Raw genomic sequence first — 24,539 nt, forward strand, 5'->3', positions numbered from 1 at the left:
ATAAAGTTTGATATGCCCGAACTCAGAATGTGAAGATGCATCATTTAGTGAGGGTGATTTTTATATTCTGATTTTGAAAATACCACTTTTAGAAAGTAGGTATTTTCTTACTTAATGTACAGAAACCCATATGAAAGACTTACAAATGAGATTATCAGAATGAGTAAATATACTGTCTGGGTTAAACGAGGTTACAGTCCTTTCATAGGATTTGCGCAGCAAATAACTCAACTTTCACTTGGCGCTCTAAGCAGCTTCCACGGTTACAATAAATAGTACACACATAGCATAAACCATCACAGTATTTAGCAGGATTATAGGGTCATTACTGTTTTAATATTGAAAGCAAAGCCCACCACATCCCCTTGAGGGCAAGCCATGCCCCATAAACTCTATCATCGTGAAGTAAACATGTTTGTTGTTGACAGCAGCCATTCATTGAGGTGACAGTAGGACCTAGACGGAGAACTATAGAACTTAACACACACACATTTCTGCAGGCATGACAAAAGAAAAGATTATTACACCATGTGACTGGTAATCTGAATGAGTGCCTAAAATATAAAAGTACATTGAGTAGTGTGCAGTGCCGTACACACATTGCGTTGCATTAAGACACTGATTTAAGCAGTGACACCTCTTTGTCAACATTTAGGATGGGTCTGGGCTTGGAATAAGCATGTCCTCTGCAATATTAATATACCTGAGATATGGACAGTGAAATCAAGACAGGTAATTGAGATGCTATCCTTAGGTGTGCACCCTGCGGTAAAGCAGTTTCTTCATTTTGACCCTAAGTTCAGCCCTGATTATTTCTGTTATCTTTTATAGTACCTAATTGGGATCATTTAAACCAAAGTATTGAAAGTAATGAAATACTGAGGATCTTTTTCGTCATATTTTTTAAACTGTGGATAATTAGGTGCTATAAAAGGGGGTGGTGATGGACGGAGCATCAGAACCAATCAAACACTCACACCCAGTCAACAGATCTGGGTTTGAGCCATCACTGTTCTTTAGCCCACTCTGCCACCCCAGTTCAGACATGGCCATATGCAAATCAGTCTGACCCTATGCCTCATGGGAACAGTCCAGCCCGAACTGCCAAGCCATGCCTACACTGGACCGGAAACTAGCTTCCTAGGACCGGTTTCTGGCATTTCAGCCGTCTTCAGCCAGGCTTGCTTGAATTCAGTGGCAAAGGGAGCAAGGGACTCAGGTGCTATGCCATAAAATGTCAGTAATGCATTTTAGAAATCAGTTTGACTGGTGGGCAATGTTCCCTCAAATGTGTTTCCTCTGTGTGCGGCAATGTGAGGTCTCTGTGTGCTGCAGCCAAGGCTATGTGCTCCAAGAACCCGACCATGCATGCGAGTGCAGCAACAAATATCAGTGCCAATACCACCCCAAAGTTTTCCGTAAAAAAGTTAAAAGTGTTGTGTAGTTCCTAGGAATCCCCTGGACCTGCGCGTTTTGGATGACCTAAACTGAGGGCTTGGTGTCCCAACCACTTCAGGACACTGCCACAGGATATGTCAGCCATTATACCAGCTAGCTCTACAGTGCCACTACCACCCTCCTGTATCTTACAGTGGTGTAGGTAGTTTCTGGCAACCACTGAACATGACAACCCTGATTCCTCAGGGAACGTGGAGAACAGTACAGTACTTTTTGCTCAGTCACTCATGCTAACTTATTCTCAGAAAATACACAGGATGGCGATTAGGACATTTAAAAAAGTATTTATTGGTCCAGTGTCAGTCTTGTGTAAAACATATTTGTTGCGACAATCAGGAGAAGCATACGAAAGAGATTGCAAGTACCAATATAGTAAATTGTACATACATTTCTTCCATAGTGCTAATAAGATTAATATAAGCAGTTCAGATAAAAATAGTAGCACTTGCATATTCCCAAAATGCGTGCCCTAATTAACTTGCCTAAATGTACCTAGCCTAGATCTGTATGTGTAGCATGTATATGCATGTATGTAGCCAAGAATCCCCTAGGTAAGAACCATTCCCCTCACCTGATGGTAGAGAATGAAGGACCCTGTCTCTGCTTCGAGGATGACACCCCGCAAGGGATGTCAGACAGCTGTGTTTCGAAGATTCAGCATGCAGGATCCTGTGTCAGCTTGGAAGGTATTCTCCTATGTTTTGTAGGGGGGAATAAGGGTCTTATATGCTAGAGTGGTCACGCCAGAGTTTCTTCTAGAATCGATATGTTTTGAAAACAATCATAAATGTTTTTCCAAACAAATGCGATCATACACAGCGGGCTGTTGGCCAAGGATAAAAAAAGTGGTGACCCTTATACAGAATAATTATACCGTGCCTGAGGACATGTTTATGTACGTCAGGTACAGGGATTATGATAGAATACTAGGAGCCTGGTGCCGAAGAGACAAGAGCAAGCTACTAGGTAAAAGGTCACCCGTTCAGAACCGTTATTGTCGTATGGATAAGACAATGTATGTAAATAGCGGTATACATGACAGTACTAGCCTAAAGGACATGACAAAGAAGGTGCATTTCCACACATACAGCACCATGTTAGGGGGTCTTGAGACAGGATTGCAACAATTTAGATACACATGCCATGACATGAATTTGTTACACAGTCAAGTACCTGAAAATAATCCTACAGTTTCATCACAAAAGAAGGTAATACATAAATAAATAAATAAATAAAATAAATAAATTATGCATACTTTACAATGAATATAGCCCATGTAACAATAATGGACTCTGCACAGGGCACACATTTATGCAACAGACAGATATTCCATACGTGAATAAACTTAATTAAATCCTTTTACTTTGAAAAACAAAATAAGAATTCTTTTATTTTGATGAGAACTATATGTTTCACTTCAATGCCAATTAAGTGAGCTATTTTTACAGGCTTCACATACACATTCCAACCATCCATGTTTTCCCCAGCAATCCAACAAAAAAACATGTTACAGGCACAGAAAACGTGCATATAATTCATATGTTTTTCGTATTTTATCTGAGTCAGCATTTCAAATTATTTGCTAAGCCATTCTGCCTTCCTGCACAGGACTGACTTCAGCGCTGGTGGCTCCCGGTACGACAATGTTTGTTGAAGCCTCCCCATCCATGGTAGAGGTAGTGACCACCTCCACCACAGATTCCCTCACTACCAACCTCAGCAGTGCCGCTCAAGTCTTCATAACCACTCTCTTTCAGATGCATTTTATTATATAGCATCACTCATACCAGTGTAGGGTATCAGAGCACTTTGCATCACACACACCTTACACAAAGACAATCAATCATGCGTGTGCAAATCAGCATATAGGAAATGTTACATAAGCCAGAGATATACAAGGTGTAGGAGTGACATGTCATCCATACTAGTAGGCAGTATAGTTTAAAAGTGCTTGGTCTGGCGAAGGACAAACTAAGAATTGAAAACGTAACACCATAGTTGAGAGTTGTCTTTAATAATCAGAATAGATTGCTTCCCAAATGAACCCTTTTTGCAACATTAATCTATGCTATAATCTATACTTTGCAGTGTGCATGCAGTTTTTTTGTATGCCAGTTAATAGCTCACTGTTCTATATTAGGATTTTTAATTTATAAACTGCAGGTAACAAAAGGATGTCTCTTAGAAAAGCAGAAACCCACTGACTTATTTACATTATATGCACTTTGTGACCTGGATGGTACACGTTTTTTGCAGAAGGCATATTAATCCTCTGTGTAATTTTATGATCGGGCAAAACCTCCCCTAGACAAAACTATGATCTTTCTCCAGGACGAAAATTAATCAACTGAGTTCATTTGACATTTTTACTGTCACCTGGAAATTGCTGGACGCGAGGAATGCAGCATCCAGGGCTTTTGAAACCAAAAATAAACTTGCAAAACCTCCCTCAATACAAACTGAGATTGATTAATCTCTTGGAGGGCCGCTCGGTACAGAGTAAATCTCACAGCAAACCAACAATTTACAGGCAAAGAAGTCTGATCAAGACAAGAGATAGAGATATTAGTGATTTTGAAAGCGAGAGAACAGTGCCATCTCCCAGAATGACGCATGCTTTCATGATCACTAATGCATTTAAAAAGCCGCACAAGCCCCCGCAGCTGCGCTCCTATTACTGATGGGAATGCAGCAAGTGGCATGTGCAGGAACCACTTGCTGCTTGCTGTGGAAGAGGAATGCTTACTTCCCGCTGCACCGAGATCACGGCTGCTGCTCCCCCTCAACAAGCAAATGGCAGTTCTTGCGCCGCTCGAGTTTTAAACGTCCGGTGCTTAAACGGTCTCTGATGTCCAATGAAGTGTATGCACGCTTCACACAAATCACTGCGTGCTGAGGATAGTATGGGTCGAGCACACACCTTACAGGGAACACTGGTGGTGGGTATTATGTCTATCCACTGTGCAAGTATATGCAACAAAGTAATCCACTGTGGAATCCTCAGACGTTCACCCCACGCGGTGCAAAGAAACACCACACTCGTTTCTCCAAATGCCAAGTTTGCAAACTACAGCGCATGCAAACGTAGTTTCAACAGTAAGAAGGGAGAAAGCTAAACGTGAATGCCCCTATTTACAGATAGGCTACTTTACGGTCATTGCCTGTATGGGATAATAACAAGGGTGGCTCCTCAGTTATGGCGTGGAGCGATGCCCCACTGGTCAGTCAGTCAGCAGTCTAGCAAATGACCGCTGACTGACTGAGCCGATGCCAGCAGGGTAGGGCGGAGTGGGGCCTGGCACAGCAGGGTGGAGTGGTTACTGGCAGTGTAAGTGCGCATGTCTGTTTGGCCGCCATCTTCGGCCGGCCAAACAGACATGTAGTTAGGTTTCTCCAACCCAGCTGTGTTACATGGGCACAGTCTGTGCGGCAAAGAATGCCGCTCAGACCAAACCTGCGCTGATCGCATAACAAAACGGCAGCGCCAGGATTGTGTGCGGAGTCTTGCCCAAGTGCATGATGGGACTATAGGCGAACCAGAGAAGAGGACAGAGGCAGTCACAGCATACTCAGGTAAGTTTTTTTAATTTAATTATTATTCCTATGTACCACTCCCCCCCCAACCCACTCCTGCTGCTTCAGTACTGCCGCAGCAGCCACTGGATAAGAGAATGATGCAAAATATATTGCTTAAAGTTGCTATGATAAATAAACATAATGAAAACTGGCTGCAAATATGAGCCTCCGCATTGTCATGAAATACAGTTTGAATCTACTGGCGGATACCAGATATTACAAGAAGATCAACAGGGATCCAACACAACGTATAAAAATCACTATCATGGCACTTACAACAGACGCCCTCACTCAAGAATGGATCACTAAGAAGGAGCATGCTTTTTTGAATCAGGAAGACCCTAGAACTCCATTGTTCTATACAATCCCTAAGATACACAAGGGAAAGACTCCTCCCCCGGGTAGACCCATTGTCTCTGGCATTGGCTCTAACCTTGAACCATTATCAAAATATACGGATTGGTTCTTACGCCCTTTGGTAAAGAGGATTAAATCGTATGTCCAAGATACTAAGCATCTTTTTAATCTTCTAACACAGGTGGAATATAACCCTATGGATAACTTTTTGGTGTGTTTGGACGTGGAAGCACTGTATGCAAACATACCTCAGACAGAAAGCATTAGAGCAGTTCAAGAAATACTGGCACAAGAGGACTGGCAATGGGCAGCACCAATTGAGTGGGTGATCACTCTTGTATATTTGGCCCTCACTGAAAACTTCTTCACTTTTGAGGATCAACTTTATTTACAAGTACACGGTACTTCTATGGGCAGCACATTCGCCCCTAGTCTGGCATGTCTGTATGTTAGCTGTTTTGAAGACCAACATATATGGACACATAATCCATTCAGTGAAAATATCTGTAAATGGTACAGATATATTGACGATGTCTTTATGATCTGGAAGGGTGACTTAACGAGTCTCAACAGCTTCAAAACATGGATTAATTCCTTGAACCCTCACCATCAATTCACTATGAATGTGCACAAGGAAAGTATTTATTTTCTGGATGTTACGTTTACAGCAAAAGAAGGTACTCTTGAAAGCTCCCTGTATACAAAACCCACAGATAGGAACAGTCTATTAAGATTTGACAGCACCCATCCACGTTCCTTAAGAGAGAACCTTCCAGTAGGTCAATTTCTGAGAATCCGCAGAAATTGTTCCAACCTTCAGACCTACAAAAAAGAAGCAGCTGTCCTGACAAACAAACTCAAACAAAAGATGTACCCTACTAAGATCATAGAAAGGGCTAAAAAAAGAGCACGTAATACTCCACGAGAAGCTCTTTTAGAGACACATGTAAGAGAACAGCCGGACCAGTTGATATGTGTGACTACGTACAACTCTTCATCTAATGTACTGAAAAAATTAGTAAATAAGAAATGGTCCATATTAACATCTAACAGACTATCTTTCGACAAACCCATGTTCTCATTCAGAAAAAATTGCAGCCTAAAAGATGCCCTAGTACACACTAACACATTTACACCTAGGAGTACAAATCAAATGACACTATGGGGAACTCCACCTGTCATGGGAGGTTACCCCTGCGGATCGTGTGTGGCCTGCCCATTCACAGAACACACTAAGACCTTGGAACTAGGCTTACAGTCACCATGGGAGCAAAGGTCACACACCAATTGTAATTCTGAATCCGTAATCTACATGATTAAATGCCCATGTGAAATGATATATATTGGGATGACTAGTCGTAAGGTCAAAGTCCGCATTAGCGAACATAGGAGCACCATACGAAGAGCGATTACAGCCACTAAACTAACAGCACACTATAACGAAAAGAATCATAAGGACACAGAGTTAAAATGGACTGTACTAGAGAAGATTAAAAGCACAGGCAACCAACAAAGAAAACTCTTGGAAAGAGAGCAACAATGGGTATATCGTCTGAAAACCCATGAAAAGGGCCTTAATGATTCCATACCCTGGAACCAACTCAATAAGTAAAGCTCTCATTTTTTCATCAGGAATTATCTGGTACGACCACTAGTCAATGGTGTGTCCATTTATATCAAACTCCTATCTAATTGTTGAAGGGTAATCGTTATAATATCATCAGGGACCTCCCCCATATTATTTGATAGGCAGTTCCATATTGAAGGCACGAGCACATTATAAATATCCCCCAAGACAGGATAATAGACCATATGACAGAATTTTTTCATTACGTAAAATAAATATACCTTTCGGGTGGATTTTACAATACTCTTGAATTACTAGTTGCTTTAATCACTATGGCCCCACCAAAAACCGCTAATGTTCTTAGCCGATAACAAGCCACCATGGACAGTATCTCAATGGAAAATTATCTTTTGTAGATGTAACGACCCCCAACAAGATAAACTACACTTCCCATCGTTCCTCAGCTATTGGAACTACGATGGGTGACATGTCTGATTAGACTACTCGTCCGATCACGTGTTTGGCCAAACCAATCATAGTTAAACAAAATAAACATGGATACCGACGTCCTCCGGACTAATTAACGGAGATATACTTTTGAAATCATGGCCTCTTTAAACTAAGTTTCTATACTTCCTGTCATAGTCGGGATCACACGTTGACGTGATCTATCACGTGGCGAAGTTGACCAATCCCGTCTCATTACACTGAATGCGGAAGTATAAACCTGCCATTTTACGATACACGGCGCGAAACGCCGAGGATCGAGACCAAGTAGGTGGACAGACGGGGCAGGACTCTTGACGAAGTAAGTGGGGAGGGAGTGAAGGACATTAAAAGGGCGATTGTCATCCTTACAGAGAGAGATATTTATACAGTTAGTATCTCCACATCCCTAAATGGTTGTTTCCAAAATTTCCCCCCTCTCTTATGTACGGGGACTCCCACGATAGGGTTTGACTACAGAGCTACCCCCATTAGCCCTACGATCCCCTGAGAAACGGATATCATTCAAAAATCGGGTAAGAGAGAATGCATGTGTGTGATATGTTTCTGCAGTTGCACATAGTGTGTTTTTTTAATAATCAGGCATGGTTAAGATAGTACCATGTTCATTCACAGATACGGTGAGAGTGTTGGATGCGAGTGGAGTCTAGCGGAGTCTAGGAGAGTTTTTTACATTGATAGAGAACACTAACTGGCATGAAGATTCAGTTAGGATGCGAGGAAATTCGCCACCGCACAATATATCTGTCACGCCGATTAATTGTGTACAGATATAGTTATGAGTGGCACATGTTTGGATGTAGTTGTACACCACTTTGCCTTATGATCACCTGGCACATGTAGGTGTTGTTCATCCTAAACACGAATATGGGAACCATCACTAAGAAAACCCACAAGTATAAGTTGTTTTGTTGTTGTTTTCTTTGTTCTCTTTTTCAGATGGAATACGACGCATAACAGATTAATTAATCAGTCGCTCATACAAGGAGCAGCTACTCTGCCCTTGCTACAAAAAACAGGTTAGGGAATTCCTTCCACTGTTATCCAGGGTAGCCTCCTGTTTGCCCTGAAGAAAGTCCTTGACCTTCACGGCCACATACGGACTGAAACATGTTGGCACTAGGGTCATAGGACCATAACAATCCTATGAAGACCCCATGTTAAGTAATTTTAGTATCCCAGACAGACCCGATAATAAAGGGAAACTGGGGATCTGTCTGAGGTTTTTTAATTTTCTAGCCCCCCTGGTCTATAATATCTTCAAAGAGCTCCCAACACTGTGGTTGAGCCCACCCCGACTTTTAGGCGTCGGGGTGACCCGATGATGAAGCATGACACCACTAGGGTGTGTGAGGGTACCTAAACCAAAAGGAATTGCTTCCTTGCTCACCTATTGGTGAAGTTAAAATTTCCCCTCAATAGCTTCTTCACATTATTCCATCTATGTGTGTTGATATTGATCACTTTTTGGTCAGTTGGAGTAAATTTTATAGTGTAATTGATTATATAGGGAGGTGTTACTCTGACCCAGAGTCCTCTCCACCCTCCTGGCAAATGAAAACCCTTTTTCAATAGCCTTTTGTATACACATGTCTATGTTGTTGTCACCACACTAGGCCACAAACTTAATATCATTATTCTAGAGGGGAGCACGCAGAAAGGATAACATACACAGCCTCCAGAGGTAGCTTGAACATATTCAGCTGCTGCTTCTCTATCTCCATGCAAAGAGGTCTAGATTACGTAGGGTCAGGTGCAGAATCCTGCTCTGCTGCTGCAACGGAAGGTTCGGGTTCCACACCCTTCTTGCCCATTCCAGAGCAACGAGAATAACTTTGGCCCTGGCATTCCTGATCTTACTCTTAACTTGATACAAGGGCAGATGACGTATAGGAGTACCATGCTCCACTCTACCTTTATTGGACCTCCGAGAGCGAGATTTCAAAGGAAGTTCAACGTGCAAAAGTTGTAACACAGCACATTCTCGATAGTGATAAAACTATCTAACCAGGGTTCTCTCCATGGTTGGAAGATGTCATGTGCCATGTCAGGATGTAGTCACCTTCATAATTCACCAGGCATCGTCATCTGTCATCAGAAGATCCTGCCAGGTGGGTCATGATCAGTGATATGCCCTGACAGTCCCGCCATCTTGTTCAAGTACCACGTGGCAGTGGTCTTGTCCATGAGAACTTGCACCAGCCTCCCCTTGATGATGGCAGGAAGGGCTTTACCACCAGTAGTATGGCACATAATCCCAACAGAATGATGTGGAGTTGGCTTTCCACTGGAGACCAGAGTCCTTTGATCTCCACCTCTGCCAGATGACCTCCTCAACCCAGCACCAAAGAATCTGATACCACCGTCAACTCTGGGTGTGGGAGAGGGGTCTGCTATTGGATATGCGCTCATGCAGTCACCACAGCAGACCTCTTGCAGTTTCCACTGAAACCTGGATGGAATCCAACAGGTTCCCTTGGAACTGTGCCCACTGAGACTTCATAGCCCACTGAGACTTCAGATAAAACTACAGAGCATTCATGTGTCACCTGCAGTCAACAGCAACACTTGGGACAACTTTCTGCCCCTGAACCACTGGCACAACGAATTGCTCTTGTAGAGCATTTTCTTGTTATCTTCATGGCTAGGTCACTTTGTTTTCCATTGCGTAATCACTCCATTATTTCATCACTCTATTACTCAGAAGCTTTCCAGTCCGCATGCAAGGTATTGTGGCACTTTCCCAAATTTCTAATGCTCCTGCTGGGCCATCCGCACCTCTCACCAAGAACACGACATAAGCCAGATTCATCGATAGCAGTTTATTCAAACCCAATGCATTTCGGGCCACAAAGGGGCCCTTCGTCAGGGGAAACTGTAAATGACAATTGATCAAAATTAAAATTCCATACCACCAATGTATATTCAAACATCTAATTTTTGCAAATTATGCTCATAACCGTTAAATGTATTATTGACATTTCTACAAACACCCCTTCGGCGCCTATAGCCAAAACTCGGTCTCATCACTTTATCTTTGGCATTATAAAATTTAATTTAGCACAGTGAAACAATGCTATGTTTCCCCCCCGCTTATGCCTCTAATCTTATTCTTCCCCAACAGCTCTCTCACAGCTAAACCTTCCCTTTACTTCTCCCCATCAAGACATCCCTCTTCATGCTTTCCTTTGTTCTCTCCACCCCACTTCCTCTCGTATCTACATCACATACCTGCTAACCAACTAACGGCAGGATGCAGGAAGTCACATAGTCACCCTCACTGAGACCCAGGACCATGCAGAAACCTGATAGACTGAATGTCCAAGACTTGTTATTACTGCACCACGGAGCTTCTGCAAAGAAGTCAGATGTGTCTTTGGCACGTGATAATGAAACCCAACAATGTCAGGAGGTTCACAGTCATATGTAAGACACTACAAATTAGCGAGATGCCCCAATTCATTGTACAGTACAGGAGTATCTTGTGTCAAGGATCCCACACCTTCTCAACACTTTGAGACTCTTCCTTCCGTAGGAGGGTAGACTCATTGAGGATGCTATTGGTTATTAGTACATCAGTGCGGAATAACATGCCACTGACCAAAACTAGTTGTTGAGGGTCCAGATATTTTCCAGAGAGATTCTACCATTTGACACTGCGTTGTCCCACTCCTCTTGATGGTTGGTGATATTATTTTGGGAAGCAGATTGGGAGACCCTTTATTCTTTGCTTCTCTCTCCCTTCATTGATTTTCCAGTCGGGGAGAATTCAGTGCACATCATTGTGCAAAACATGGCATTGAAACTGAATGCACCTGCAGAACCAATCACAGATAACAATAGAAACAAAAAGGATACATTTGGCCAGGACGTAAAAAGAGGAACAGGTGCACGTTAGGACACTGCAGAGAATGGTGATTCTCCACTTACCTTACAGAGAGACTCTTGATTTCATTAAAGACAACGAAGGCTAACATTCTGCAATAACCTTTTTATTACTACCCCAACATGAAGCGCTTTAAAGAATATACACTACATCATAAATAAAATATTTAATTCAATAACTTTTCAGACACAGTATACAACTCCACGACAACTAGGTATCTTCCTCTTGAAGCTGCGATGAAAAACAACAAATTGGCTTGCTTCGGGAAATTTTGAACGAATCACACCTGACTTGATTCAGGAAAATTCTCACAGAAAAGAACTATCTGGAAAAAAAGAGAATCAAGTAATACCAAAAGAAAATTCAAAAGTATACATTTACTACCTCTGTGAGCAATAAAACAGGATGTTGAATGTTAATCGCAATAATTTCACAATACTCCATAACCCACAAAATTCATATAATTTCACCACTGTGAGGTAAAAAATGGGAATGGTGAGCTGGATAAAGTTAGCGTCCATTGTCTTTAATGAATTTAAGATTCTCTCTGTAAGGTAACTGAAGAATTTCCATTTCATTACAAGACCGGAGGCTACCATTATACATGTGTTTAAAAAATCTCCATAGTGCCATACTGCTCTTATGCTCCAGGTACAAATTTGGAAAAGTGTTAGCACTTGACCAGTTTGCTGCTTTCAGAATGTCTGCAAGTGTATCCCCTGCCCAAAACACCTTACTGGCCATTGCACTCCTAGAAGAGTGTGCTCCAAATTTGGACAAATCAATTCCTGCCTCGGACATAACTGTCATCACCCATCTAAAAATAGTAGCTGTTGAAACTGCCCTACAGGGCGTAACATATAAAAATGAATAACTGATCCTCACAATCTGATCTAAATTCTAACATACTTTGTTAATAAACCTTCAGGCAACCCATTACACACAACTTCTTATAGTCAGTGAAAGAAGAGTAAAAGATGTTCTCAGACATTGTTTTGGTTCTCAATCATACCTCGAGTGGACCCCATCTGGAAAGTAATGCCTATTACAGACCTCCAGTGCATTAACATCTAATATTCTTTTAAAAGATATTAGACAGAGCAAAGTTGCCAACTTCAGTGAAATCTGCCTTATTGAAAGAGAAATGTTTAGGCCAAGAGACAAATAAGTAAAAAAAAAGATTAACGTTCCATAAAAAATCTAATTAGCCCTAAGTGGGCGCCTTTGTCTTATTCCCTCCATTACCCTGCAGATCAAAGGATCACTACTAATATCAAAATCATTCACCAGACAATGTCCTGCTGAAACACCTGGCCTGCACCAGTTAACAGCTGTATAAAACAGGAATGACTTGAACAATTCTGTGAGGAAATTTGCTACTTTTACTGCAGGAGTTTCCACGAGATCCAAATTCCGTTCCAAGCACCAAATACTCCACTTCCTCCAATCTCCTGTGTATCCTTTACTTGTACCTGGTGCCCATGATTCAGCCAGTAAGTCCTTAGATTCTCCTGAAAGGCCTGAGTATCTACCAGATCTTCTGAAATCCTCCAGATAAGAAGGTTCATATTTCCTTTTAGTACGAGAGGATGCTATTCCCCTTCCAGTCCTTCTAAAAGTCCTACAATCCCTGGTCTTAAGTGAGGAACTTCCACTGGAAACTCCATTACTCCAGGGAACCACACTTGAGTATTCCAAAACAGAGTTAACAGGACGATGCTGCATCGTTTCCCCATACCTTTAATAACAACGTATGAATTAGCACATGCTGAGGGAAAGCATAGCAATTCTCCCCATTCCACATTTTAAGCAAAGCACACACTGCCAAATCCTTGGGGTCCGACCTCCAACTGTAATACTGATCTACCTGAAAAGTCAATCTGCTGGCAAAGAGATCTATCTGAAAAGAGTTCCACAAATTCTGAATCTTCTTGAAAAACACTGGATTCAACTTCCAGTCGCTGGAATCCCTAAAAACTCTCGAGTTCCAGTCTGCTCTCTTGTTCTGATGACCCAGCTTAAACCCTGCTTTCAACAGAATCTTCTGACGCCAACAAAAATACCATTTTTTTAGCTAGATCTGCAAGTTGTTTTGCTCTTGCTCCCCCTAGATGATTGATATAGGATACTGCTGTGAAATTGTCCATTCGAATCAGTACAACCCTGTTCTTTAGAGTGGCCCTGAAGCTCATCAAAGTGTTCACACCTGCCAAAATCTTCAGCCAATTTATGTGTAAGGCGAGTTCCTCCTGGGACCACTTCCCCCCAGTTTCTCTCTCTCCTAACTTTGCACCCCAACCAAGGCTGCCTGCATCCAACTCTACAGTAAACTCTGGGATGTTCCCAAAAATTGCCTTGCCATTCCAGCTGTCCAGGTTGCTCTTTCACCATTAACGGTCCTCTGGAGCCTCCTGATAAGATGTGCACATCATAGACATTTCCTCAAACCCAAGGATTTCAGCCTCTGAAGAGCCCTGTAATGCAACGGACATGGGGAAATTGCCTAAATGGAGGACAACAGAAAACCAACATCTCTTTACAGATTCTCAAACTCACCACATCCATTGATAGAACATATGCTACCTCCTTGTTGATCTTTGCCAATCTTTTCGGAGCGAGACGGAGTTGTGTCATATTGGTGGCAACCTGAGTCCTCAGAAACTCCAAACTCTGTGTAGGAATCATACCTGGCTTCTCCACATTGATAATGAACCCTAAAGCCTCTAAGAGATCTGTTGACCACTTCATGTGCTCAGCAACTCCCTGATCTTGAGACATTAGTAGCATGTCTTCTAGGCAAATCAATAAACTTACTCCTCTCCTTCTTGAGAAGGCAACTAGACACAGAAGGACTTAGGTGAATCACCAACAGGCTGATGAGAGGCCAAAGGGAAGAAAACAAAACTGGTACAGTATACCTCTCCAACTGAATCTGGATCCATAGGAATGGTGAAGTAGGCTTCTTTGAGATCAAACTTGACAAGCCAGTCCTTTTTTTGCAAAATATCCCTCGAAAGATGGATTCCTTCCTTCTCGAAGTGCTTCAAAACCAGAAACCTGTTCAGTTCTTCCAAATGTATTACTGGACAGCAGCCCTTGTCTTTTTCTTTACTAGGGAAACAGTAATTAAAAAACCCTTACCTGACTTCGTCACCTTGCAAATGGCACCCTTGAGCAACATTTGCGCCACCTCTGAATCTACCAGAGCTGATTGTTCCTGATCTAGGGACAACTCCCTTGGCCTACACTTTTGGTAAGGTAGTTAGCAAAACTATTTTGAAAACCTTCACGGTCTGTAACACCCAGGAATCCTTTGCAATGGCTGACCAATTTTGGGCAAAAAGACATCATCTCTCTCCTACGTTTGCATGGATAGAACCAACTGGAGGGGAAACTCTTACCTTGATCTCCAGATCCCTAGCATCTACCTCTGCTGCCTTGTAAGAAAGGGCCACATCCTCTTTACTTGCATGAAGCTTATCCTGTAACACCACTGGTCCTGACTGTAGTGTTGGGACATTTGTTGCTGAAAGACATTCCTGTCCCGTCAGCCCTTCTAAAAACTCTATTGATCACCATGCCCCTCATATTATTTTGTGCCTTGCTGAAGGCATTGAAGGTTGAGACATATTAATCTAAGGTCTTAAAAAAACTCTCTCAGAAAAGTAGGCCGTTCAGATCGACTTGCGTCCCTTTATTAGCAAGGTCTCCCAACTTTGGGTTCATTCTCATTAAAATAGCTCTCCATTGCTCGGCAATTAAACCTGCATTGACATTGCCAGAAGGCATAGGGCCCGCCTGCTCTATCCATGGCAAAGCTCCACATCCACAGACACACCCTTAAGGGAAGCCTTCTCAGCCATATCCAATATTCTGGCCAATGGACCCAAATTGCCTAATACCCTATCTTGACACTGCTTAAGGCAGCGTTCAGAAGCCTTCCTGGGATCTCTCCCGGTCTTACAGAGGAAGGTCAACAACTCTGGGTTCAAATTAGGAGTATTTGCTGACTTGTTATTCAGGAATGGCCTGGGACATTACGCTCTCATTAGATTACGTTTCTCCTTGTCGAGGGACTTGCGAATCAAATATTTATTAAATGGCATCACATGGTCCTCAGGCCACCAATCTGATCCCCTCGGGTGTGTAATGCCCTCCTTTAAAAAACTGATCTTTTCCTTTCTTTTTGTTAATGGATTACCAAATACCCAAAGTAAAACAAAGTAATCAGCTGACCATAATGCTCTGCTGTTCAGGACTGTTAATAGCTCGTGCTGTCATAGCAATGTGCTACGTGTCGAGTGTTACCCACCAAGAGCCTAAGCCTACTGAAACATGGATGCCATTGTGCAGTCCCGTGTCTATTGTAATGCTTATATGTTCCCAAGAGCCCGTCTCCAAATTCCCAGCAAACACTCCCGTAACAGCCAGTCTTCAATATAAGTGGAGGCGCTCTTCACGGAAGACGAGAGAATTCCTCCACTGCCTCCCGCTTCCTTTGTAAAAACGGAGTGAGGATGCACTCGAGTCTACCCGTCTCTTAAAAAATGTGCGGTAATGGCACAGGTCACCGGGAAGCCGCAGATAGCAGCCCGAGCCACGGGGGCACTCGAAATTAGATTAAAACAAAGGTAAACAGCTGTAGGAACCAGTACATGTAGGTTGGTAATTAAGCCAATTTTTTGCAACTGGAATGAACTGTAAAAAACTTGAAAAAGGCAAGAATGAACTAACCCAACCATAAATTTGAACAGGAGGAAAAAAACACTACGCCACTTACCAAGTCTAAGTTAACAAAATTAATTCACGTAATACTAACAGTAGATAATATTAACACCAGTACAATTAAATAAAAGGCAAGCCAAAGCACACTTAACTGTAGAGGAGCAGCAAATAAAAGCAAAAGATACCTAGTTGTCATGGAGTTATATACTGTTTCTGAAACTTCTTAGATGAAATGTGTTATTTATGATGTAGTGTATATTCTTTAAAGGGCTGCATGTTGGGGCAGTATTGAAGTTTATTGTAGAATGGTACCCTGCGATCTGGTAATGAAATCAAGATTTTCCACATAAGAAGCAGATCAATCTACCTAACAACTGCCATTCTGCACAAAGAGGTGCAAAGGATCATTCAATCAGGGAATTGTGAAGCAAGGTACTCACCCATAAGGGTCTTAAGGCGCTCGGGGAGGGGATGCGGCTCCGGTCAGTCAAAGAGCCAGGTCTTGAGGGTCTTCTTGAAGATGTGCAGAGTGGGAGCGCGTCTGATGTTGATTGGGAGCTTGTTCCAGGTCTTTGCTGCGAGGTAGGAGAAGGCTCTTCCACCCATTCTGGCTCTGCGGATCCATGTGGATTCGGCGATGTCAGGGTCGGCAGAACAGAGGTTTCTCATGTGTACATGGAAGAAGATTCTTTCGTTGAGCTATTGGGTCCGGTGATGTGGATGCATTTGTAGGCGTGGGTGAGTATCTTGAAGGTTACTCTCTTCTCGACAGGGAGCCAGTGGAGATCCCACAGGTGTTGGCTGATGTGTTCATGTCGGGGGATGCCGGGGGATGCCGGGGACAAGTCTGGCTGCGGTGTTCTGTATGGTCTGGAACTTGCGGAGTAGATTTGTAGATCCCATTGTAGAGGGCGTTTCCGCAGTCCAATATGCTAGTTATGAGTGCATGGGTTGTGGTCTTTCTTAATCGGGGGGATCCATTTGAAGGTCTTGCAAAGGATGCGGAGGGTGTTGAAGCAGGTGGAGGTGATGGCATTAATCTGCCAGGTCATGGTGAAGGAGGAGTCAAGTATGATGCCAAGGTTCTGGGCGTGGGCCATGGGCTGTGGGGATGGGGAGGTTGCCGAGGGCGGTGGGCCACTAGGTGTTGTCCCATGCAGAGGGGGAGGGTCCGAGGACGAGGACTTCTGTCTTCTCCGAGTTAAGCTTCAAGCAGCTGCTGCTCATCCAGGATGCAACATCCTTCATTCCTTCCTGGAAGCTGAGTCTTGTGGTGAAGGGGTCCTTAGGGAGGGAGAGGATGAGCTGGGTGCTGCCGGCGTAGGATACTATACTGAGTCCATGCTATCTGACGATGGCAGCGAGGGGTCCATGTAGATGTTGAAGAGCGTGGGGCTGAACAACGATCCCTGGGGTACTCTGCAGTTGATCTCTCTGGTTTTGGAGAGGAAGGGTGGAAGTCTGACTCTTTGGCTTCTGCCGGTGAGGAAGGAGCAGATCCATTCGAGGGCGGTTCCCTGAATACTGGTGTCATGGAGCCTGGTGGTGAGAGTGCGGTAGGAGATGGTTTCAAAGTCTGTAGAAAGGTCAAGTAGGAGTAGGGCTGCGGTGTGGCCTTGGTCGAGGAGGGTACAGATGTCGTCTGTGGCAGTGAGTAGGACGGTCTCGGTGCTGTGGTTGCTGCTGAATCCTGATTGGGAGGGGTCGAGGATGGAGTTTTCTTTGATGAATTTCGTTAGTTGGATGTTGACGAGCTTCTCTCTGACTTTGGCTATGAAAGGGAGGAGAGAGATGGGTCTGTATTTTTTCAGGTCTGTCGGATCTGCTGAGGGCTTCCTCAGGAGGGGCTTGACCTCTGCGTTTTCCATCTGTCGGGGAAGGTGCTGGCTTTGAAGGTGACATTGATGGTGCGTCGTAGTTCAGGCACAATGGAGGAGGTGGCTATGTGGAAGATGTGCGGAGAACAGGGGTCTGTTGGGGCTCCTGAGTGGACACATTTCATGGTTGATGCAGTGTCTTCAGTGGTGACTTGGGTCCAGGAGAGGATGGTGGGCTGGTTGTCGTTGCTGGGGGAGGAGTGGGTTCGGAGTATGGAGTCTGTTTGTTGAAGTTGTTGTAGAGGGTTTCTTATTTTCAGGTGGAAGTAGGAGCCAAACTTGTTCCAGACGTCCTGTGAGGGTGTGATGTCCGTGGCTTCGCTGGGGGGCTTGGTTGATTTCCAGAATGATGCTGAAGAGTTCCTTGGAGTTACTGGCATTGGTGTGGATTTTGTTTCGGATGAAGGTCCTTTTGGTGGATCGGATGAGTTGGTGGTATTGTCTCATGGCGTTCTTGTAAATGGTGCGATCTTCCGAAGTTTTGCTGTTTCTCCTGTTCTTCTCGAGACGTTTGCAGGTGCGCCTGGATTCATGGAGGTCGGCAGTGAACCAAGTAGCCTTCCTGGGGCGCTGTCTGTCGGGGTTGCGGAGGGGGTGAGCTTGTCTGCGCAGTTGATGATCCATCTGTGAAATCCTGTGGCTGCAGAATTGGCATAGTTCGAGGTGGGGGGCATCACTGTTGAGGGTGGAGTTGGGGTGCTCCTCGGTGCCCTTGCTCCAGTTCCTTCTTGGAGGGCGGGGTGCAGGTTTGGGGGTGGTGGGTTTGTCCATGTGGAAGTGTAAGCAGTAGTGGTCCGTCCAGGGGGGTTGTGTGGTGTGGCTGAAGTGGATGTTGTTACCTCCTGCGAAGATGGGGGTGAGGGTGTGTCCTGCCTTGTGGGTGTGGGTGTTGACGAGTTGTTTTGGTCTGAGGTTGGTGAGGTTGTCCAGGAGGGTGGAGAGTTGGGATTGCTGCGGTTGTCGAGGTGGAAGTTGAGGTCTCCGATCAGTATTTAGTCAGTGGAGGTGATGGTGTGGTGCAGGATGAGGCCGGCGATGGTGGTGGTAAACGTGGTTAAGGGTCCGGGGGGGGTCTGTAGGTGAGGGTGCCACATAGGGTCTTTCCGGGGCTGGTCTGGATCTGGAGATGGAGGTGTTCGGTGGTGGGCGGTAAGTCGCTTGTGCTGGAGGTCATGAGTCGGAGGGAGCTCTTGTGTGCTATGGCGAGTCCTCCTCCTGGGCAGTTGGGGTGGTCCTTCCTCTGTATCTTGTATACGTCGGGGATGGTGGTGGCGATGTCGTTGGCAGAGGTGGTGTTGGTGCAGGTTTCCGGGAGGAAGGTGATGTCTGGCAAGAGGGTGTCGAGGAGGTCCCAGATCTCCACAGCATGTCTGTGCGGAGAGCGCACTTTGAGGATGCACATCAGACCGTCAGGGGTGGTGGCGTCCGGTGCAGCGGTGGAGGCCGTGGGGGTGCAGAGGGTGGTGAAGGATTGTCAGCAGTGTCAGCATGAGAACTGGCCATGGGTTGTGCTCAGCGTAGAGAGGTGGCAGTTGTTGTTCCTTCAAGGGGTTGAGTGTGAGGAGGTCAGCTGAGTCATAGCAGTGGGTGGTCGGAGAACCATGGTCCCTGGTGTTGGTCGCGGTCGGGTCGCTGATGGGCGCAGATCGGCTTGCCTTTGGCGCGCCCGCGCTGCAGCTGCCATTAAATAGAAGGTGGGGGAAGTGCAGCTGGGAGGCGTGAGCAGGAACCGGCAGGTGAGCGGGGCAACAGCGGCGGGAAAATGGTGGTGAAAATGGGCATTGAGGACACAAATAGGAACAGAGACAGGAAATAAAGAAAGAGGGCAGAATACAATTAAAGCAGAATTAAAAGCACAAAAAAGATAAAAGAGCTGAGAAAGACAGAAAACAGGCACAACACAAAGACAGACAACAGCGGACCAGTAGAAGGGCAAGACTGTCCCACTGGACCACCAGGGATGAGGTGCAGGCAGGAGCTTGCAGATGGAGGAGGGCCTCGAACACCTACCTTGCTGAGAGGTGAAAGGGGCAGTCGCACAACAGCGGAGCTGCAGGTGCGGAGAGCTAGGTCTCAGACCAGGAGGTCAGAGGTCTTGCTCAGACGCTCATGCAGCGGCCACCATTAAATAGGGGGAGGGAAGTGCAGGTGGGAGGCAGGAGCGGGAACCGGCAGGGGGAGGGGCTGCAGGGGCAGCAGCGGTGAGAAAAGGACTGCGAAAACGGGCACAGAGGACAGGAACAGAGACAGGAAATAAAGAAAGAGGGCAGAATAACATTAAAGCAGAATTAAAAGTACAAAAAAGACAAAACGGGCACAACACAAACACAGACAACAGCGGACCAGTAGAAAAGCAAGGCTCTCCCACTGGACCACGAGGAATGAGGCGCAGGCAGGAGCCCGCAGGTGGAGGAGGGCCTCCAACATCTATCTTGCAGAGAGGTGAAAGGGGCAGTGGTACAACAGCGGAGCTGCAGGGGCGGAGAGCTAGATCTCTGACCAGGAAGATGAAAAGAATGAAAAGACAATCATAGTTTTTAAGAGATTTTCTGCTTGCTCTCCAGAGGAGATAAACAATGGACAAAAACAGCTGGATTATCCAACAATAAGTTTTGCTGAAATAAATAAAAAGTTTTCCAGTAACATTATAAACGCTACTTTTTCTCCTGCCCCATCTCTAGCATGTGACTTTCATGAGTCATCATGGCCAGCATCTCCTATATACAGTTCTTTCTAATACTAGGTCCACTGCTCTTTGCCAAACTATCCTTTGCAAATCACTATCAGGGACAATAACTATTTGAAATATAAGAAACATAAAGACAATTTGTCATGTTTTGTATTTTTTACAAACATGTACATACTTTTATTCAAAGGCACCTGTAGACGTGATCACAGATGGCAATGGAACAACAAGCATTGGCAAAGCCAATAGATTTCACCTTTGAGACCTAAGTGTTTAGCCAGAGCTATTGGCTTTGCTAATGTGTTTAAGCTATGTTATTGAGTAGTGCGGCTTGAGTGAAGCATGTTGCAAAGTTATAATGCAAAAAATGTTATAAGCATTTTTGTTACCTTATCTATAATTAAAATGAGATTATGTATAATTGAACGACCTTACAAAAAAAAGAAATAATATAAAAAATGTTTAGAGGTTGGGAAATAGTTTGAGTAGAAGATGGATGTTAGGTGAGAATTAACAGATGCCAGATTTTAAGCGTACTATGGAGCAATAGCAATGGCTGAAGTACGGAACAGACAAATAACATAACACTTAATGTCCGTTGCCTTCCACCTGGTGCTTTGAAGTGGGTCATGAGTTATTTAAGCACTATCCTACCAATGGGAGTTAACAACATCAGTATCAAAAAAAGGCACTGAGTAACATAGCCTGCAGTGCACTTTTACCCCCTGTATTTTTACTCCCTTAGAACCATTAGCATTTTTTCCGTTATATAAACAATAAGAGAATTACATAACGTGAGGCACAATGTGATGCCACCCCAGTGGTAGAAGTCCGCTATGCAAAAAAACAAATAGCATAGAAAAACTGATGAACTTCTCAAAGGAGAATACAATGTTGCTATTTATGTTCTCCCAAAAAGTGACTATTCCTTTCCTAACATGAGGCAGCTGAGCGGAATGGAGAACGTATGCAAAAGCAAAAAATAAAATTAGGCTTGCTGACCTGTTCTCATGTGGTGTCGAAAGACTTCCTGCAGTGTGGTCCTGGGTGCCGGTAAAGAGCTGTTGTGTACGCCTTTCTCAGTGATCACCCCTTTGCCACAGAACGCTGCAGTACAGGGGCATGTCCCAGGAGGAAAGAAGGCTCCGAGGACCTGTTGCTGTCACTGTAAAATTGCAACAGCTGCCGGCCCCTGCTCGAACCGCCTCACTGCGCAGCAATCAAAAACCTCAGCCACATTAATAAACTTTCCTATTTTCAGAAGGAGATTGCAAGGACTATTTGCAAATTTGAGACAGTCGGTGGTAAGGCTACTGCTACTGGGATTTAATTTGCTGTGCCCAGAGTCTATGCCCCCACCAGAGGCGCAACTAGAGCCAAATTTCGGGGGGGGGCTGAGCAAACATTTCGGGGGGGGCTGAGCAAAAATTTCGGGGGGGCTGAACTTTAAGCAATAGGCAGAGTGGAGCTGCAGGGGCTCTTAGAGGGGGTGAAACAACAGCAAGGCCTCATTAACATGCAAATGGTCTTTTAAAGACCTGTGAAGTGCTCGGGTGCGGCTGCTTTTTTGCCCGGGAAGGTGTCTCATCCCGGGCTGCCACACACGACGGGGGGGGCTGAAGCCCTGTGAGTCCAATGGGTGTTGCGCGCCTGGCCCCCACCCAATTTTAACTTTGAGCTTACTGCCACTTGTTCTGTGCCAGGTGTGTGCGCTACTGTGAATGAATGGGCCGGGCCGGGCCGCCCCACACAGCACTGTGACAAGGGAGCCAGGCACAGCAGTGCCGGCTGAATGAATGAGGCATGCAGGGGTGGGGGCAGAGCTGCGCCCACATGAGGCCCGAGCAGAAGTAGTAAACTAGGACAACTACAGTGTCGAAAAATAGCTCTTAAGGTTATCCTTTTGAAGAGGGCATCTATACGGCCTGTGGCTTCTGCAAGGAAATATCATGATAGCGGGCAAACATTTCTCAAATATTTTTTTTCTAGGAGTAGTTCAGTCGAGGGCGTGGCTTGACACCCAAGGAGTATGGACGCGTCTCCGTGAGGCTCCCGGTCCCGGAGCGGAGACGTGCAACTTCGCGATGATTTCTAAGGAAGCAGCTGGCAGCAGTTAGCATGGGAAGTGTTCCTGCATCGCACACCATGCTTTTCGAATAGTTTTGAGACGATTACTTTGCCTTTGTCAGGTAATTAGTGTCGGCTCGTCTCAGCAGCAGCGCGACCGCCATTTTGTTTTTCGGCGGAATGACTTCTCCTTCTACGAGCTTCCACCACAAGGCGACCTAAGGACATAATTCTAGTGGCAATCGAAATCTCCTCCACTCACGATGTCCGAATGACCGTTCTTCTTGTTTTTTTTCTGTTGCTATTTTTGTTTTTACCTCAGTATGCATGGATGCCAGCAGTGGCCGCCATCTTAGGTAATGATTCGTCTCATTGTTGGCTGGGTCTGCACAGGTTTGCTCGGAGCCTACGAAGTTTTCCTGCTGTTACTCTTCATGACCTCTTTTTTGGCGGATAGAGGTTTCTGGCAACCGTATTGGCAAAGGATTTCTGATCACCACCTTCACCCTGCTCGCTGACTCGCGACCAGCTAATGCGTATTACAGTCGGTGGCTTCTTCTTTTTCTTTTTTACGTGGCGTGCCCTGCTACTGGCCCTGCTAGTTGATGGGTAGGACACGGGGCGCTCATACCAGCCCGTCCCTGCCGCCGCGTTCTTTTATCAAAAACTCTACTTTATTCTCACAACTCTCCAAGTTGGAAGATTCGCAGATATTTGAGGAAGAAGACAAGCACTCAAAGATGGATTCTGCACCCGCCACAGCTACCAAGTCGAACGTGAAGAGGCTAAAAAAAGACCCTCCCTCGCCTCCCAAAGCATCCTCGGACATCTCCATGGAACTTTTGCTACATGAGATAAGGGCTCTTAGACCCTTTATGGAGGAAACAAATTCCACACTACAAGCTCTCTCTGACAAATGGGGGCAACTCGATACAAGGCTTACAGCGGTTGAACATGATGTTGCCACTTTCACCGACACTGCTAGAGTAATTCCTGCCATGCACTCGCAAATTACCACCCTCCAGAAACAGGTTGAAGACCTCGAAAACCGCAACCGGAGGAACAACCTCCGTATTTTTGGCCTGGGGGAGGGACTTGAAGGGAGCGACCCCATTGCTTTCTTTAAGACTTTCCTCCCTAAAGTCCTTCACTTGTCGGACGGAACTATGCTCAACATCCAACGAGCTCACAGGCTGGGGCGCGCTCCTTCGGCTGGCTCCTCTCCTCAGCGACCGAGGGGGGTCATTATCTACTTCCTAGAGTACACGGATTTGCTAAAGGTGTTAGCGGCAGCCAAAGCTCTTCAGCGTGTCACATGGTCAGGCTCCACGCTATTTTTTGCGCAGGATTACTCCAAGGCAACTGCTGATAGACGCAAAGCTTTCCTGAATCTTCGACCTGATCTTCGTTCTATGGGGGCCAGATTTGGCCTCTTTCACCCTTGTCTTTTCAAGGTCACGTACAATAACAGAACCACGACTTACGAGGATCCTGGACGCCTGCAGAGCTTTATTAATTCACACAGGATGGATGCCACCTCCTCTGCCGGAACATCCTCCTCACATGTTGCTTAATTGCTACTCAATATCTGTGCTTTTCTATTATTCTTCCTGCTCCACAGTCCTCTCGCTCGCTAGGCGAAGTTGTTTCCATTCTATTTTATACAATAGTGCCAGCTTTCTGTGTTGATTTCCACTGCATTAACGATTTTGCATTGTTACAGCATTGTTCTTCAATATTTTTTCTTTTTTAGGCTCGTACTTTCTTGGTTCCTGTTTTTTTTCTCTCACAGTTGCTTCCTGAGATTAATTCCTGTCACATGTTTTTATTTCG

Source organism: Triturus cristatus, chromosome 4_1 (genome assembly GCF_964204655.1).
Source record: "Triturus cristatus chromosome 4_1, aTriCri1.1, whole genome shotgun sequence".
Taxonomy (NCBI): Eukaryota; Metazoa; Chordata; class Amphibia; order Caudata; family Salamandridae; genus Triturus; species Triturus cristatus.